This window comes from Tachyglossus aculeatus, chromosome 24 (genome assembly GCF_015852505.1).
Source record: "Tachyglossus aculeatus isolate mTacAcu1 chromosome 24, mTacAcu1.pri, whole genome shotgun sequence".
In the NCBI taxonomy this organism is placed as follows: Eukaryota; Metazoa; Chordata; class Mammalia; order Monotremata; family Tachyglossidae; genus Tachyglossus; species Tachyglossus aculeatus.
The window spans coordinates 16222668-16230053 of record NC_052089.1 but is presented as its reverse complement, the minus strand read 5'-3'; positions in this window follow the sequence as shown (position 1 = coordinate 16230053).

Sequence of the window (7386 nt, the reverse complement as noted above, 5' to 3'; positions counted from 1 at the left end):
TATCCACAGAAGTACCAAAAAGCTGATTTTTAAAAATACTCCAACACAATCTTTCATTAATTCAGACAACCAATCTGGTTTAGTGTGAAGTCAAATTTCTAGTTCATAGCTGAATCTACAGGCAGTATTTAGGAAGGGTTTAAATTGCTGTCTACCTACTAGCCAATAATGCATGCATCAGGGAATAACAGGGAACACACAAACCCACTTCACTCCACAAAAGCTGCCCTCTCTCAGGCAGTTTCTATGACCATCAACCTCTACTCCATCCTAATCCTCCTGAACCTCTCAATTAACTTTAAAACTGTGAACCACCCCATTCTTTTAGAAAGATCATCTAACTTTGGCTTTGCCGACACTGTCCTTTCCGGGTTCTCCTCCTATGTCTCTGGCTGCTCCTAAGTCTCTTTCACAGACTCCTTTTCTACCTCCCACCCTCTAACTGTGGGAATATCTCAAGGCTCAATCCTGGGTCTCCTATTTTCCATCTAATTTCCCTCCCTTGGAGAACTCACTCACTCCCACGGCTTCAGTGACCATCTCTATGAAGATGATTTCCAAACTACATATATAGCCCTGATCCCTTTCCTCTGCAGTCTCACATTTCCTCCTGCTTTCAAGACTGTACTAAACGCTTGGGAGAGTACATCACAACAATGTAACAGACATTCCCCACTTTGCTCTTCCAGCACTATCTGGCTCACTGTGCCTGCATCTCATAGCCAACCCCTTTCCCATGTCCTCCTTTTAGCCTAATTCTCTCCCCACTGTACCCCCCCCCCCCTTACCCTCCACACACATACCCACGTATATGCTAGGCCACCACTCTCCCCAACCTTTAAAGCCTTATTAAGTTCACATCTCACACCTTCCAAGTTCACACCTGTCTACATGTTTTGTTTTGTTGTCTGTCTCCCCCTTCAAGACCGTGAGCCCATTGTTGGGTAGGGACCGTCTCTATATGTACTTGTACTCCAAGCACTTAATACAGTGCTCTGCACGCAGTAAGCGCTCAATAAATACTATTGAATGAATGAATCTTCTCCAAGATGCCTCCCCCAAAGATGCCTCTTTTCCTTGACGCCCTCTACCTTCTGCACACCAGTGCACTTAGATCTGTACCCTTTGGGCATTAAGTATTAATCCACCCTCAGCCCCACAGCAAATGTGTAAATTGATATATACCAATTTTTATTTTTTTTGTGTCTCCCTCTCTAGACTTTAAACTCATTGTGGGTAGGGGAACATGTCACTCAACTGTTGTACTCTTTAGCACTTAGTACAGTGCTCTATGCATAGTAAGGACTCAGTATATACCACTAAATGAGCAATTTAACCAATTGCTGTCAGTTCTCTGTTGGTCTTTGGTGATGCACTCCAGGCAAATGGAGGCTGTAACATTTTACTACAACAGTTTGGATTCACCTAACATGGTATCTTACAAACCAAACTGTTCCCTCCACATGATATTCATTATGGGACCCATAAAGATAATGGGTATTTATGAGCAGTCTAAATCTTTATTGCCCAATAAAAATTTGCAATCTGACTATTCTTCGCTATTTTAGTATAATATGAACTTGAATAAAGTGATTTGTACTGGAAAATCATTTGTTTCCATTGGCCACTATTCTTATTCAGAGAAAACATATTTTACATTAAGAATCTGAATAAAAATAATTAATTCTGGAGTGCTTTGGAATACTAGAGCCACTCTAACAATTTTATTTCCTCCAGCAAAAAGGATATTTAGAAAGCCCTTTTATTGAAAAGTGACTTGCTAAAGTTTACATGATGATAGAAAAACAAATGATCTGGATAGAATTAGAAGTTTGACTAGGTGTTACGGAGCTCATTTTCCCAAGCAAGTGAAAGGTAGGGAGACATGGTGCATATTCCCCTCAGAGGCTACTCTCCTTGGGGGAAACAGTGGGGAAAGCATGGCTTTTTCCTGTGTGCTGACTAACTTGCAAGGGCCATTTCTGGGCTCACCCACCAGGCAGTGGGACGTAATCATTTTGGGATGGAGTTGGAAGGAATGAAGTATGCCAAGCCTTGGAGTAGATAAAGCATAATCAGGGGGATGGGAACCCCCTTTTGAGTATTGGAGGCTGCAAGTCCCAGCGTACATTCTTTCATTCATTCAATCCTAATTATTGAGCACTTACTGTGTGCAGAGCACTGTACTAAGCACTTGGAAAGTACAGTACAGCAATGGATAGAGATAATCCCTGTCCACAACAGGTTTACAGTCTAGATAGGGGTGGGGGTGGAAGGGGGAAGAGGCAGACATCAAAACAAGTAAACAGGCATCAATATAAATAAATAGGATTACATGTATATACATAAGTGCTGTGGGGTGGGGAGGTGGGGAGAAGAGCAAAGGGAGCAAGGGAGGGGGGACTGAGGAAAAGGGGGCTTAGTCAGGGAAGGCCTCTTGTAGGAGGTGCACCTTCAGTAGGACTTTGAAGTTGGGGGGAAGAGTCATTGTCTGACAGTTGAGGAAGGTGAGTGTTCCAGGCCAGAGGTGGGCCAGGGGCCAGCGACGAGACAGGCGAGATCAAGGGACAATCTCCCAGGGATGCAGTCTGACATGTCCCAGGAGTTTAGAATCCTTGGGATGACTCTGAGAACTTCCTAGCCTGGGGGCTCCCCAAAACCAGAGTAGTCATTACAGAGAACCAGGCCCAGAATGTGAAGTGTCAAGAACACAGACCCCAAGAGTCCCAGCCCAAAGACTGCACTGTGATCTGTATCGATGTAGAGATAAATCTTTTGATCATCAAATTCAAAGATAACCATGCTCGCTGCTCTCAGAGGCCCAGTGACTAATCCAGTAATGTAGATTCTATCATCACTGAATTGGTGGAGGGGACAGGGAGACTGCACTTGCTCCCACCTCTCTGGGAGCCATGCAGCTGGATTCCTGAAGAAAAAATGAAGATAGAAACAAACAGGAATATGAAACAAACAAAAATCAACGGGAAACAAACAAGGAGGAGCAGGAACTAATGGATAGGATATGGGTCTGGGATTCAGAAGGACCTGGATTCTAATCCTGACTCCACAATTGTCTGCTGTGTGACCTTGGGCAAGTCACAACTTCTTTGTACCTCAGGTTACCATATCTTTATAATGGGAAATTAGACTGTGAGCCCCACATGGGTCATGGACTGTGTCTCTTACCTGCTTATTTTGCATCCACCCCACTTCTTAGTACAGTGCCTGCCACATAGTAAATGCTCAAATACCATATACATATATATATGACAAAATTCATATATATCTTTATATATGAATTTTGTCATATATATAAAGAATAGGATTCTTTTCCAAGCTAGAAAGTTAGTTCCGAGAGGTTTCTGCAAAAAGCAAATGCCGTTGCATTTTGTCTATTATACCAAGAGTGATATATGGAATACCCCTTTTCTGGATATCGTTATGCCATGCCACTGTGTTTTCCTTCCTGCTGCTGTTTATTCCTCTGACTTCATATTGCCTGAACTCATGGCGGTATAATTTTCTTCAGTATTTTGTGATCTGTTTGAGGCCAATGCCCCTATTCTTCATTGATGGTTTCCATGGATACATTAGGTTCCATTAGCCTTTGAGTTTTCTAAATTATCCTTAATGTAAATGGCAAATACAGTTTTTGTAGGGTCACCATTCTACATAAAACTTATTTATAGCCTTCCTTTTCATTTAGCTCACTTTTATTTAGCTTTATTTACAGGTGGCCAAGATTGCTTTCCATAGAACAAGATGGATATGTGGCAAAGTAAAGAGCAAAAGAGAAGCTAAAATTCAATATATGAATTGATTAATTTATCCTATTACTCATGGAATCCTGGGAGAAAAAAATTCACTCTCTAGGGTCTGAGAAACAGCCTAACTTAGAACCACCCCTGGCCCCCATAGGTTTATTTGGCATTTTCCTCATTTCTTCCGGGGAATACCCACCTTCCTGAAATTAGTTAAGTTCCTTCGTTAACATACCTCACCAACAGAAATGGATGTGAATGATTAAAGATCAGACCTGCTCACCAAAAGCCATGGAGTTAAAAGAGATATCAACCGTCACATCATCTATTACTTTAATAATTACCTTAAAAATGTCGGTAAGGTTAGAGAAGGCCCAGGTGGTAAACTTACAAGCCATATTATCCTCTTTAAGCAAGAAGAAGCTCTAAAAACACCATTGTGTATAGATTTCTCCAGACAAGCAGTTCAGCAGTAAGGGTCTTGGAAAAACTCTTTGTGAGAGGTAAAATCAAAGAGGTTTCATAGGTACAGTAATTGTGGTATGTATTTTTTTTCAGCACAACCAATTGATATTGACAAAAAAAATCTACATTAATGTGAATTATTAGAAAAACTAATTCTTTCTCTCAGTATGTTTCAAGACAAACTTTCCATCTTAGTAAGGCAAAGAACCTGGCTAAAGATAATTATGGTATTGTAGATTATTGTTACTAGGCAGTGAGGGAAAATTGATGTGTTAAATTTATAGAGGCTTCACATTCAATCACAACATCTAACTGTACTAAACTGCCAATAACTGTACTAAACACTGGGGACAATATATGTAACATTAATTCCTCTGGAAATTAAGCTTCCAACTTTCCCATATTATGCTCTCCCAAGCACTTAGTTCAGTGCTCTGCACAAGGTAAGTGATCAAAAAATGCCATTAATTCAGGTAAGGCCTAGCCCACAATGTAAACTTCAGAGCCATAGAGGGTGTGACAGAGCACCATAAAGGAATTAGACTAGAGTGATCTTGTCTTTCTCTACAAAAGCACTAAACCTTTCCCAGACACCACCCCCCCCCCAACAAAAACAACCCACCCTATCTAGCAAGAAATGTCCAATTTCCAGACTCCCTGTACACATGCTGGTATGAGCAAAACAGACACTAAACTGTTTTTAACAATACTGTGTTCACCACATGCAGAATAGATAAAAAATTGTCCCTTGCCCAACTCTCACTAAGCTGAATTGTGGGTCATGACGATTCAATCATTGGTATTGATTGAGTGCTTGCTCTGACCTATATGGGGCTCACAGTCTAATGGAGAAGGAGAAGAGGAAACAGGCATAGAAAAGTTATGTGACTTGTTCAAGGTCACACGGCTGCCACTTGCAGTGGCAGAGCTGGGATTAAAACTCAGACCTCCTGACTTCCAGTCCTGTTCTCTTTCCACTATGCCACACTGGTTCTGGTCAAAGTTAAATAGTAAAAGAAAGAATACTGTCTCATTTTCTTCCAAGGCCTTGGTGTGGGGAATATTTGAAAACCCTCCAAAGTCATCATCCTTGAGGAATTTCACCAGCCCTGTCAACAGTAATTCCTCTATCGTTTGTCCTCACAGTCAGTAGTTCAGGACTACTGTGACAATCCATAACTAGTGGTAGACTACCCTGAAACTTCTGAGTCTCAAAATGACACTTGGGTTATGATACCAACATCATGTGGCAGGAAGAGATTGGGCCCAGTCGGAAACCTGACACTCCAAGCATTTGGTAGCATTCTTTCGTCGACTCACCTAGCCTAGTAGCTACTCTCTGAATTTTTAGAATTCTAATAATTGCCAAGGGACATAAAATACAGGTCAATGAATGAAATCAGAAAGATATTTTAATAGTCTCAAACTGAAATGCCAGAAGTGGAGATGATCTTTTTCCAGATGAAAATTCCCTTTCAAATGGGAATAGAATGGCTTTGGAACAATCAAGATAGATTGATACTTCAGTAGGATCAGATTTATGCTTCAGTAGTTCTCGGATTTATGATGTGAATCATTTAGGGTTCATTTTACTTGTGTTCATATGTTGGTGAGAAAAAAGGGAATATTCTTTAAGCAGAGAAATTAGGAAGAGGGTACATGTTTATTAATAATGGCAGCTATTTCACTTAAGCATAAGAAACTGTTCAAGATATTTTCTTTTCAGTAATTTGGGAACAGCAACTTATAAGAGCAACTTGGAGTGTATGTCTAACTTAAAGTTTAATAAAGTATTTATAGAAACAGCTATTGTAATCAGGGCTTTTTCTGCAGATTTTTGATTCCTATAATATAGTTGCATTAGTATTTATTATTTCCAGCAGGTGGGTAGAGCATTTTTTTCCCTTGCTATGGTTTTTTGCTTTCACCTCCAGTAATGGGGCCATGTCACTTTTAGAGAAAATTAGAGAGCAATAGTCGTTAAAATAGGTACTTGTAGCTTTTTACCTTAATAATGGAGTTTTTAAAAGTCATGGTAGAATAAAAAGAAGCAATACCACACCATTCTCCATTAGCAGCAAACATTTGTTCCTATAACACTTTCCCATCAATTTATTGCATATGTACAAATAAATTAGAGGAGCTCGCTGATTGGGATCTGAAAGAAGTTAGGATAAGATAAGAAAAACTGAGCTGTGATGATGGACAAATTACAACTTTAAAATTACAGCTCACTACCTGCTTTTGATGGAAATTGTTTCACCTCAGGCTGTCATTACATGACCCTTGCTTGAAATTAGTAAGATCGGCTAAGTCCAGCCAATTGCATTTCTGGGATAAAGCTTGTTTAGGTCTATTGAAAAGTAGTTCTTACTTAAATAGAACTTTGCCCAACTATGTTTCAATACTTCTGGAGACAATTTGGGTGCTTTATGTTAATGATTCATGGACATTCAGGGACAGATACATAGGGCAACATTAGGCATTGTTGTACTATTTGCTAAGCGCTTATTATGTATTAGGCATTCTTCTAAGAGCTGGGATAAATACAATTTAATCAGGTTGGACACAGTCCCTGTCACTTCTACTAACTCTGTTAAACTGCACACTCCCAAGTGCTTAGTACAGTGCTCTGCACAAAGTAAGCTCTCAATAAAACACAATTGACTCTGCACTAACAAGCACTCACTCAAAAATACCTACAGCCCTTCTATACTTATTCATTCACCTACAGCCTAAGAACCCATTTATCTATATACCCAATTTTTCTCCTTCCTGTAAATTGTTTCAGTTTTTTACCTCCTTTAGATTTTCCTCAAGGATAAGGATTGTGTCTACTAATTCTACTGTCCTGCCCGAAGTGATCTGCCTCCATGCCCTCGATAGATACTACTGACTAACTAATGGCTTGTCTTTGGGATCTCGGGGCAAACAAGTAATTTGATAATCAGACTATTGAACAGTTTGGATTGTGGGGAGACTTTGTTGCTGTGTGCAAAAATTAGGTCATTGTGGACAGCATTACTGTTATTGTTCATCTCTCTCATTGACAACATTACTGGCACAATCGTTCTCATCCATCTACCCATATAAATAATAGCAGAGTGGGGAAGATGGTAGTGGGGAAAACGTTTTAACAAACTGCAACATTAAACTATGC